Source organism: Scophthalmus maximus, chromosome 2 (assembly GCF_022379125.1).
Source record: "Scophthalmus maximus strain ysfricsl-2021 chromosome 2, ASM2237912v1, whole genome shotgun sequence".
Lineage (NCBI taxonomy): Eukaryota > Metazoa > Chordata > Actinopteri > Pleuronectiformes > Scophthalmidae > Scophthalmus > Scophthalmus maximus.
The window spans coordinates 8,568,552-8,581,082 of NC_061516.1; the positions used below are offsets into that span (position 1 = coordinate 8,568,552).

General features: G+C 43.4%; 1 protein-coding gene across 6 annotated transcripts in view; it reads right to left on the reverse strand.

Annotated features, from left to right (window-relative positions):
* amot (angiomotin) overlaps positions 1 to 12,303 on the reverse strand; it is a 57,632-nt gene extending 45,329 nt beyond the window's left edge. For all 6 annotated transcript variants that reach the window (XM_035625209.2, XM_035625205.2, XM_035625208.2 and 3 more), the window contains exon 1: positions 11,996 to 12,303. The gene's annotated coding sequence lies outside the window, so the exon portion shown is untranslated. The remainder of the gene's footprint in view (positions 1 to 11,995) is intronic.
* Between the last annotated feature and the right edge of the window lie 228 nt (positions 12,304 to 12,531).

Consider the following 12,531-nt stretch of genomic DNA (forward strand, 5'->3'; position numbering starts at 1 on the left):
TTATTGCTGCTCTAATAACTGTGTTATTGTAAGTGTTGCACACACTCGTGGGTGCTTGAGAGATTCTGGTCCAAAGTAACTTCACCCCCGATCTCTCCATGTTTTAATGTAGGCGCTGTTTAACTTGAGGTCTCACGCCCAACCTTTCTCTGGGGCCACTTGACGTCCCAGGTCACGTCCGCCATCTTGTTCCTCCTCTCCTTTTCATGTGCACACGCCTGTGCTTACACACATACAAACACACACACACACATACACTCTTGCTTGTTGTTGTCTTTTCATATGATGATCGTATGATATATGATTGGTAGCTTAGCTTATAATAGAAATTTGTTGATAAAAGCAGTATTGATACTACATTGATATTAAAGTTAATAAATGCTGTTATACTTTAAAGAGAAGTTGTTTTGTGATATTTGCATGTACATTGTGATAAAGGCTGGTTGACAGAACCAGCGTTCGGATTCACACCTTCAGTTCACTCCATAAATGCTCATATCGGCCATATGAACATTTTGATTTAACACCTTTAATTCTTGAGACTGAATTGACAATTTTGTTATTGGTCCCGGTTTCCGGGTGGTGCCCCTTTGCTATTAACATTGATTAATAAGCTCTATTGATTTTCATAATTCATAATGATCTTTGATTATTATTAATTATTGCTAATAACCAAATTAGCCCAAACCGCACACAATAGCATTATAATTTTCCACAAATGCATGTTTCTTTTAAGTAAATATTTAAATGAAAATGCAATAATCCCAATTTTAATTTTAATTTTTACATCCTTGTACTGCATTTAAATATTGTCCACGGAAGTGCAGGTTAAGGTCTTTGAAAATGAAAAGTCAAATGGAGTTTGCAATTTCATTTTCAAATGGTTACAAATGTTTTTTAATTTTAATTGTGACCTACATATTGCTTCCTTAAATTGAAAATGAAAAGTCAAATGGAGTTTTCATTTAAAGTCCAACGCACTCTGCTATCACCACAAGGAACAACCAGTCTGTCTCTGTGTCTCTCCATGTTTCGATTCAGGTCGGGCAGTGAGAGATGGTCACACCCACTGCAGCGGGCAAGTTCTGAGACACAGACAGAGCGCTCAGGATTGGGGAAGATTCATCATTCAGAAATTCGTTAATTTCTTCAATACCGTTAGCAGCGCTGAATATGATAGTATAAAATAAAAAATGTATATATGTTGGTTGCAATGAATGCATGCGCAGTTTTCTGCAACAAGAGCAACTTCCCCGCGAATCTGTACGATTCCTCTGAAAAGCAGATCATATGCCAAATTATCCTACGAAGTGGACACTGGCAGTGTCCTGAGAAGGAATTGTTGTCATCTCAGAGGGGCCATGGACACAGAGCCAGTCACATCACCACAAACAAAGACTGTGGAAAAGGAAAAAACACAGGTGCCAGTGTCTACACCTTACGTTGGTGATCAGCAGCGTGTTACTACAAGATCAGGATGAAAAGTTAGGAAACCTAACTACCTGAAAGGGTGGGGAAATAAGTTATGGATGGATATTTACTATCTGTTGTTATTGAACTTAAATCTATTTAACAGTAATACAGTGTTTAGTTTTCCATTTGTCACAGAATGTATTCATGTAAGTTATGGTGAATAATAGAGTATATATGACTTAACAAGTAGCCTATTATTATTTTGTTGAAAAGCGAAGTTTAAATTTGAGCTGATAGCTTTTGGATTTTAGTTTGGGAATTATAAATGCTTAATGAAAATGTTAACGCCCAATCTAAGTTGAAAGAAAATACTTATGAAAAAAGAAAAGGGATGTAACAATGGAATTGTTTAGAATGCTGTTGCCACATGGACAGTTGTAGAGGGAGAGACATCAGTCAGTGGAGTATAGGAGTAGATGGTGTCTGTAATGTTTTATGTTCATTCAATAAAGTTCCCAGTGAGCAAGGGTAATGCTCGTCCGTCCAGTTTGTAGATTTGTTTGAACAAGTTGTTTTGTCTAAAACTAGCTATGAGTAACATCATCTTCATTATCACTTTCACTACCATCTGGCATCAGACGCCTTGCCAAAGAGAAGCAGTTCCAGCAATGGCATTTGTTGGGATCTCAGGTCATGTGCAGAGAACTCTCCGTCTCCCAACCAATGCTTACCAACACAGACGCATCGATTCCTCCGAAATTCAGATTAAATGCCAATTTAAGATTGATTCTGATATAAGATCGTCAGATTGGGCACCCCTACATCCACCCCAACACTCACATGGACATTTCGGGGACCGTATAATGTGATAGTATCACCAGGTCTGCTCGACGTTAGCCCATGGCCAAGACCACATGCTAGATCACAACCTCTCTTTGTTCGTCACTGCAGGCTTTCAAATCACACGGTTTGGCTGCCATATTGAGCATGGTGAGACGAAGTCACCCACGTGACCTTGTCTGCCATCTTTGTCCAAACTCCCACCCCCATAGATTTACTAATAATACCTAGATAGGGGATGTCGACCAGACAAGATGGCGACGCCATTCATTTCAATGGGAGTTGCTCACCCAGCGCATTAGCCGAAAAAGTTTTCTGACTTCCACGTTACTTCCAGGATATGCGGCCAATAGATTCTGTGTAGTAGCATTTCTCCCTTTGTGCCTCTGGGTTATTAGGAAGAGCTAACATTTGCATTTGCGTTTTGTAAGTGAAATTCAACTTATCAATGGTGATGAATAATTGGTATTTTGGATGTTTATAGTTAATCTGACATCACAACATCATCAGACTTTCATATTTAAATTAATTTACGGCTGCATGGTGACTGTTATGAAACAGTTTCACATTTAGATTATTTCCAGATCTCTGCAGAACCACGTCTTTTCATGTAATACATTCATGCCCCACATTTGATTTGAAAAAAGAAAAAGTCAATAGAAATTCAAGAACTTTAATTTAGTAAAATAATTAAGCATGTTACTGAACATTTAGATAAACGAGAACATTTAAAATAAAACATAACAACAGCACAATAACACATTAACAGGTCGGACCGAAGCTTCACCGTCCCTGACAGTGGGTCTTCAGAGTGTCACTTTTTATTTTTTAAATGTCGTTTGTCAAGGTAGTGAAATGAACTCCATCGCCCAATAATAAAGCAGGACTGTCAAACTATCTGCGGATGACTGAGCACATACCCGAGCTGCCTGAGCAGCTCAGCCTGTTGTTGTTAGCTTAGCCTGTTAGCTCAGAGCAACACGTCAGTACCACGACCTGCTCCTCATTTATCTTCTGCTTCAGTCGGATGTATTTTAATTATGTTCAGCCATCCAGTCTTTTAATGCTCTTTCCAACAAGATGGACGAGTTAGCGGCGCTGACCTAGGACCAGAAGGAATACCGGGAATTCAGCATCATGCTGTTTACAGAGGCTAAACAACTCCGGACACGCACGAAACTCTGGACTAGGGATGGTACGAGTAGTGAATTACAAGATCGAGGGATCGCATCAATCCCTCGAGGGCCAATAGAGTACTCGTTTTTCTAAATCTATTTTTAGAATGCAGCGCATCTTTCTGCAGGAATAACAATTCACAACAATACAGCCTACCCAACATGTAATGCTCTAACGACGTTCAATTTATCAAATGGCATTCTTTGAGTTTGAGTAAATGTAAATGAAAGGTTTGTGCTTAAAATATCAATTCTACAGGCCAGCACTGACAGAAGCACTCTAATCCTTAGCAAAATAAAATATTAAAATGCATTTTTGAAATACTCATACCTGTGTGGCTTCCTTAGAGAATCTTGTTTCTGTATTTTTTCACCTAAAATTATTCCCTAAGTGAAAACCATGAAAGCAATCCCAACTCTTTTTTTTTTTTTTGCTGTGTCTCTATTTCACTAACATTTAACTGCTGTCTGAGGATTTTGGTGGCACACCTCTCTTTTTACCCCTCAACAAAAAAAGGTGGGGCTGGAAGGAGACAGGTGGAACTCACCATTCAGTACTGAGCCACTCCCTCGTACCTGTGCTCCAGTGTAACTGCCTTACTAGTGTTTACTCTGCCAACCGTCACCAAGATAACTACGCAAGACTTCAACTTCCACTTTCACTGCTTGTTACTTCTGGGTACTGCTGGGTACCCAGAGGTATGATATGACTTTTCCCTCATCCCCCCATCTCATCTCCAGAATTCCTTTTTTTATTTACTGTCGCTGTTACTTTAGAAGTGGTGTAATAATTCCTAAATGTCGATGCAGAGAACTGCAGTGAAACTAGATTGATCGGGAGATGTTGAAGGAAGTTGTGTGTTCACGTGAACGAGGCGTGTTAATTGCGTTTGAAGATGATCGTAGTTATGGCTACTGGAGGAGCAGAAGAACTGGAGAAGCCATCCGCATCATTTAAATCTTGTGTATAGGCGCATTGTGGCTTCTCTGTAAAATACACAGATGATGGTGGTGATCCACCTGGTGGAAAAGTAATGACTGTAAAAACGCCTGAATGGAGCGGTGTGTGTGCGAGCTAGCTAGCGAGCGAGAGAGAAAGAGGGAAGCGTGTGGGACGTGAGCATGGCTTGACCCGGCGAGGGGGAGAGAGTTGACGGCAGAAGTTAATGTGCAGCGCCGGTTGTAAATAAATAACTGTGAAGAAGAAGTCTCGGTGTGTTCAGTGTTCATCTTTCCCTTCCGACTGATTCAGTGATTCATGCCTCATTTTGCACTTAAATTAGTTTTTTTGCATATTTTATTATTCTGTTAAAAACAACTATTGCAAATGGAAATGATGTACGTGTTGATTTACATACAGACCTGGTAAGTGAAATCAGATCGCAAGTGGTCACTGAAGACGCATGTGGAGACACATTCTGCTGCCAGGTGAGAAGAGCCGTACTGAGTGCTGTCCTCTTGTGATCTAATCACTCAGGTCGGATGTTACTGCCAGGCGAAAACGGGGCATAAAGAGAGGTGTCAACAGCAGTGTCTATACATGCTCGAGATCATCACCAAATCTTTACATGACACAAACTACAGAAAACAGGAAATACAGGGGATAGACAATAACAAGACCTGCAGTTCCTGTCTTCTGTTCACAAGCACACAGATCTAATGATTATTGTTGAGTAGGAACTGATCCCTGTTTAATATTTACTGGGAAGAGAGCAGTTTCATATTTGTTACAGCCCAAGTGTGTTTAGCGCTTTTTTTTTTTTTACCTCACTCCAGGTTCTGCTCTCCCCCTTTCCAGTGTTTCACCTACATGCATTCAGTAGGCCCCCAGCTAAATTGTGAAAGGCCATAGCATCAATAAGCTCTAACGTTATCGGTGCTGCTAATGGTCCATCCATCCATCCATTGTCTACCACCTAATAAGATAAGATAAGATATACCTTTATTGGTCCCACAATGGGGAAATTCTGGCATTACAGCAGCATAGTGGACAGAAGAGTATATAAAGAAATTGAGTATGCACAAAATATAACAAAAAAATAACATTAAATAAAAAAACAAAGGTATATAAATACTATATACAGAGCAGTAGCAATAGTTGCACACATCCACTTAAGGGTTGCGGGGGGGCTGGAGCCAATCCATGCTGACATTAGGCGAGAGGCGGAGTAGGCCCTGGACAGGTCACCAGCCTATTGCTGGGCCACATACAGAGACGGACAACCATTCACTATCCCAATCACACCTACGGTCAACTTAGAGTCTTCAATTTACCTAACCCGATACTGCATGTCTTTGGACTGTGGGAGGAAGCAGGAGAACACACGCATACACGGAGAGAACATGCAAACTCCACACAGAAAGCCCCTGGTTGTTTTGAACAAGGACTCAAACCCAGGACCTTCTTGCTGTGAGGTGACAGCGCTAACCACTACGCCACCGTGCAGCCCGCTGCTAATGGTATTGAAGAAAATAATTTATTTGTCTATGACAAATCTTTGCTATTCCCAATCCTGAGTCCCTGTGTTGGAGCCAGCGCTGTGGAGGGGGCATGGACAGCTTTCATAGCCCAACACACACAGCACAGACAGAGACACTCAATCGCTCCGTTTGCTGATGGCAGAGAGTGAACATCTGGTTGTACTTCACCAAAATCAATGGCTCGCTGCCACAAGTTTAACAAATATTTCGCAAGTAAAGTCGGTAACACGAGCGACCTGTCGAAACATTTAATGACAGCGAAAGTACACGACAGCTGCACCTAGAGTCCAAGGGCTTTGGACAGTCTGTCTGTATATATGGAGTTGTGTTACTTTTTTCCTCAGACAGGCGATATTTTAGTCCCATCACTCAACACACAACATCATGTACTTTATATTAGTTACTTTTTTCAAAATGTTGTTTGATATTTCCTGCTAAAAAAGAAACAAGAACCGATAACCGAGTACCGGCTCACGATTCTTTTCCCTGCACGCGCGCTTCACTTCCACTGCTACAACTCCATCCTAGGGGAAACACCGCTTACATAGGCAGGTGGATCACACCTGTGTCAGATCCTCCTCCTCGACCTCACCCCTCAAGTACCAGAGGAGAGTATCGGAGGTTCTCTCTCTCTCTCTCGTGAGCCTGTTGCCGTCGTGTGAACTGTGTTCTCTTTGAACCATTTTGCAGCCATGGGAGCTGTCCTCAGACTAGTTCATGTGAAAGGTGAATCTGGTAGGTTGTTGTGACTAAGTGCCAATACGATGTTGTGTCTGCAGTTTTGCTGGCCTGAGCCATTTAATTAGGGCCCGAGCAGTGTAGGTGCGGTGTCCCCAGTGTCCACCGGAGGGCGCCTGCACTGGATGTACAAGGCCTTATTTTTTCCGTAAGGTTTATTTATTAGGTCCTCAGCACTGGAGGTGCGTTGCCCCCTGGTATCCTCTGCAGGGCGCCTGCACCGGACATGCAAGGCCCTACTGTTTTCGCAAGGCTATTTTTTTCCCCGCCAAGTTCGGCCATTTCCTATTTTTTCTTTAATAGTGTGTCAACACTGGACACAATGCGAATGTTCGCGTTGCTGTGCTTACACGGATATGGTGGCAAGCAAACATTTGTGCTTATTTGTGTCCTTCGTGCAAAAGTTTGGCCATTTTCCACACGCAGACAAAGACACACACACGCAAGTCATGAACTGTTGAAGGAAAAAAGTCAGACAGGTTGCCGATGGCAAAGCTACAGAAAGCGGTTGTGATAACTGGGGCTAAAGCTAGTGTCCATTTTTATCGTTTCATTTCTGCCGAGCCCTCTCCTTCTTCACCTGGTCACAATACAAACAGCAACTCTTTCGGGCCGCACACACAGCGACAGTAGTGATCCTCCAGTCCTGATACAATGACACGACTTTTGAAGACAGCGACGGAGGGAGTATCTCAGCACTCATTGGCTATCGCGTCAACGTGTCACGCAAATATATCGTCCGCTAAGAGTTGAAATATTTCAACTCTTAGATGGACGCACCGCGAATTTTGCCTGATTCGCATCGTGCACATCACACCATTTGCGTGGCCGAGTCATTGCATTGACTGTGTATGTAATCTACCCGCGAGAAAAATTTGCATTGCTTCAGATGTGAACGAAACCTTTAATCTGGTGAACCTGGCAGACTGAGGACTTAAAAGACGCGGAAACTCGTATCCCATCCGGTGTGAACACAGCATCACAATAGGGCTCTTGCCGACCTTGCAGGCTATAGCTCGGGCCCTAATAATTGAGGAGAAGCGGTCAGAGAGGAAGAGGGGCGGGGCAGGGCGAAGTTGTGTGAGGAACAGACAGGGAGAGGAGAAATGGCCGAACTGGCGGCTCCACAAAAGAAACTTATAACGTTATTTTAACAATATTGTCTTATCCTTTTTGAAAATATATCGATATATTTTAAAAACTCGATATATATCGCCCAGACCTATTGTGCGGGCACTGCTGTCTCACTACTGCTGTGAATAAACACAGGCATGGTAATAACAATGACTGTTTATTGTCATAGTAGCCTGATGGGTGTCATTAGGGGTCCAAGCCCGAGGGGGCTGGGAACGTTCTCAGTACCAGCAGTGCTGGGAATCTTATTGTTTTCGCAAAAATTATTATTATTTTTCCAGATATAAAAGTCCCGGCACAGCCTAAACCGTGCATGGTGGAGCGGTGCCATTTTCAGGACTAGTCCAGAGCCCTGAACACACCTCAGGCACAAAAGTTGACACACTTCTGCCACTGGGGGGTGCTGTAATAAAAAAATATATTTTGGCCTATAACTCGCTTACCGTACATCGCAGATTTCAAAACTTTATATCCCTGTGTTCCCTGAATGGAGATGAATGTCCTTAGATAGGCCACGCCCATTTAAGTTTTCCCACAAAAACGTGATTTATCCAAACTCCTCCTAGGGCGTGTATCCATTCTGCACGAAACTTGGCACGCAGCATCTCCAGGAAGGGAGCAGACAAAAAGTTATCAAAGGATTTTTTCTCGGTTAAAAAATGTGCCAATTACTAACAAACGCATTTTTGAGGATAGCCGGCAAACACGCATATCTACGCCAAGGTAAATGCTATCAACTCAAAATTAAAAATTCTTGTTTGACGTGTTACTGTGAGGCTCCAAACCAAATTTGGCAAAGATTGGCCACTAGGGGGTGCTACAATAAAACAATGTGTTTTGGCCTATAACACCCATACCTTACATCGCCCATTTATAAAACTTATATCCACATGTTCCACTCCCATTTCGACATGACGTGTTACTGTGAGGCTCTGGACGATATTTGGCAAAGATTGGCCATTAGGGGGCACTAAAAACATGAAAATATTATATCTCAGTAAGGACTCATTAAATTTTATTAACTTTCACGATCTTGAAGAGTTGTCCGGGGGGGGGGGGGGGGGGGGGGGGGCACTCACTGAAGGGGGACTCGCGCGGGGGGGTGGGGGTGATCAGCAGAGTTTGGACCACGCCATACACTGCTTGCAGTTCTACTTTTCTTTGATTATGAAAGTATTGGTGATAAAATTTCAGCGAATGAAGGTGACGTTTACCCAGTGTCGCTGGTGATGAGGAATTTGTTTTTGTGCAGTTCATGAATTACATAATTTAAATGCAGAACTGGAGCATGACCGAGCCAGATCTGACTCAAATTTCCAAATAGGAAACTAAGAAGATCTGGTACACACCAATGCAACGGTCAGCTGCCTGAAGTCAATGAGTGTTGATAATTTTTCGGCTCAGACAAAAAAACAAAAAAGAGAGAGAAATATAGCGTTGCTTTCCAGAACACATAAAGCACAGAACCTTTGCCCATGGTTTTAAATGAAAACAACCTTCAAGTCCGGTAATAAATTAATATCTTAACTGGCTCTGAACAACTGGTTACCCCACTCTGACGAAAAAGTTGGACTCTTTTGGGGTAACCTCACCTGCAATCTGAGAATCTCCACATTTAGGCGCACCGGTGCAACCAATATAAAAAGTTAAATATGCAAACATTTCAATTAAAGTGCAATATGCGGCATGAATTACTGAATCAGTCCAACTAACACCCTCACTTTCCCCAACAGTGAGGGAAAGGACACACTGCACATTAACTTCTACAGCCAACTCTCTCTCCCTCGCTGGGTCTAGCCAACCTAGTTTCCTCTAGGATTTTTTTCAGCAGTGGGGGCAGGCCGACCAACCCCCCCAGAAAGAAAAAAAAATCAAAAGAGAATAACTTTTCATGGTGAAGGTTCTTTTAAACTGTAAAATCTATCAAACTTAACTTGAGCTTTTTAAATATACATTCCTCTCACTGTCTCTGTCCTAGGGGTTCTCCAGTTCTTCCGCTCCTCCAGTAGCCATGACTATGATCCGTGTCGATGTTTAAATGCCTCGTTCATGTGAACACACAAATTCCTTCAACATCTCCTGATCATTATATTTCATTATCGACAATTAGGGAATTATTACGCTACTTTAAAAAGTCACAGCAGAGCGGCAGTATAAAAAAAAGTATAAGGGTATTTTACGCATTATGGTTAATCTTTGCAATTAATCTGCGGATCACATGCGTTCCTAACCCCAGGTGGGGATCCGTACGGATCACAAATCCACCTAGATCCGTTACACCACTATTGGCTGTCTATACACGTCAATAAGCTGCGTTGCTGCCAACTCAACATGTTGAATCGGCAATGGAGTCGGCTGATGAGAGAGCTCGCTCTGATTGGCTGTTCAAATTTAGCGAATCAGAGCATGAGAAGAGAAACAGAAGTACAAAAGAAAGCAAATGAGGAGACTAAAAAGCATAAAACACCGACAAGACTATTTAAAGAGGTTGGCTCACAGCACTCTCATTGGTGCTAACTCAGTTACCCACATTGATAAAAACTCAAGGTTAACTTTGGAAATGGGCTCTAGTGCTGTAATACATATGCAAATTGTAGATGATGAGCTAAAACATGTAGAATTCCATACAGTGCCCTGTTAAAATCTTGATCACTTCTCACCTTAACCACGCTGTGTTTAAGATCATGTGCCCAACTTTGACCTCTGATATTGAAAATAAGATGGACTGCCAGCCGCCACTCACACGCTGGTTGGACGGAGCCATCCTCTATTTTTCAGCTTTATGCCAATCATATGGCTCAAGGATAAATGTAATGCATTATTTCCCCAAATAATAAAAACATTATAGATGATATTTTAAAATAATATAGCAGTTCTGTATAACCATTATAACCAGTACTGATCAATAAAAAACAGAAAAATAACACATAACATAATTATTCACAAATTAAATCACGTGGCCTTTAATATGAATCAAGGTGATTGAGTCTCTCCGAATTTAACAAAATTCCTTTGAGAATGAATGACTGAATTCTCCTTATTCACACATGCATTATTTTATCAACTTTTTCGAGTTGAGCCTTTTTGGTGTTCAGAATGATTTATCACTATCACTATAAATCATCAGGTAGGTCATTTTTTCAATACACAAAGGCCTGAAATTTCTTTCTTTCTTAACCAGTGATATTGATGTTTTTTTCTTACACAGGTCAAAAGGTCACCTTTTGTAGTAACCTGGATGTTGCATTAAAGGTCCCATATTGACAAAATTGAGATTTCTTGGCTTTTTCATAATAAATCAGTTCTAGGGGCTCTGTAAGTACCATAAGTGTCAAAACGGTCAATCCACAGATACAGTCACACAGCCTGCATTCAGCAACTGCATTATTTTTCACAAGGCGCAAGGACTTCCGTACAAGTGTGATGTCACAGCTGCGCGGTCACTGCCTTAAGCCCCGCCCCCCCCGCGCTCACCGGTCATCCCGCTGCTGAGCGATCAACAGCACGAGAGAATGTCAAGGAAACGCTGTTCAGTCGTTGGATGTCAGGAAGCTACATAATTGCACAGGTGTTCCTAAGGATACTGACACGAAATCCATCAGTGAGCGGTGTCGGCCGCGGCCCGTGATTTATATCGTGACATATACCGATAGTGGCCAACATGATTTTTCCCCACAGCGACCAGGCCTAGTGTGGAATGTGTGATGTAAATCTCAATAAAAGCGTGCGGACGTTGTCGGTCACACGGTGTGCACTGCAGCACCAATGACAAGGGCTCCGAGGGCAGGGAAACACAGAACCAGAGAAGTTGTCCGTTTTTCCATGTCCTCGGAGCGATGATGGAAGCGCGTCACGTGGCCAATACATGGCCCCACGCTGGAAAAAAGCCCAAAAGTTAGGGCTGAGCAGCAGCCTCCACACAGATTCGGACGGACGCGCCACAACTCGGCGTTGTCCGCGCGTCCGCCTCCGGGAGGCTTTTCAGCACCGATCACCGAGGTCGCTCGCAACTCCCTGGCTCCCCAGAGGCCATCGCTCGGTGGGAGAGAGTGACAGCGGGAAGGACGAGGGTCTGCGCGCGGCGCCCGGCTGCCTTCACAGCACACAAAGAGGGACGGGGACGGGGACGGGGACGGGAAGGTCCCGCAGCCCTCGGGTGGTTCACTCATCGGCATGTGACCCTCTTGGGTCCGTGTTCGCAGGGTGACTGTTACCTTTCTGTCCGGGCGCGTTCGGTAACTCAGTCGGTCCTCCGGCTCGATAGAACCTTCCTTTTCGGTTGGTTTTTCTTCTTTGACGCGGACTTGGGCGAACTCCCTCCGGCTGCACGAACTCCCCCTCCGACTAAACTCGCTGCGGTCGCCGACTCGTCGCGTCCACGTCGCATTCCACTGGTTTCCCGAGGAAATGGAGTTTCTTCGCGGACAGAAAGTCGCCTGTGCCCGCAAGTTTCATGTTTAACCGTAAAAAGAAAAAAAAGAAAAAGGAAGCGGTACGGGAGAAGTGGCAGGAAGCCGCCGCCCCCCCCCCCCCCCCTCCGTCTGCAGCACGAGAGGAATGTCCCCCTCCTTCCCCCGTCTTCTCCTCCAACTCATGCAACTGGAGGTTTTTTGGAATCAGAGAAATCCCGCCCCCACTCGTCCTCGCTTGTGTTGTCTAAAAACCGCTCAAATGTAATTATTTTGAAAAAATGATGGAACCGAGCGGCAACCCGCCGTGACGTCACCCACTGGTTGGTGAACTTCAGGCA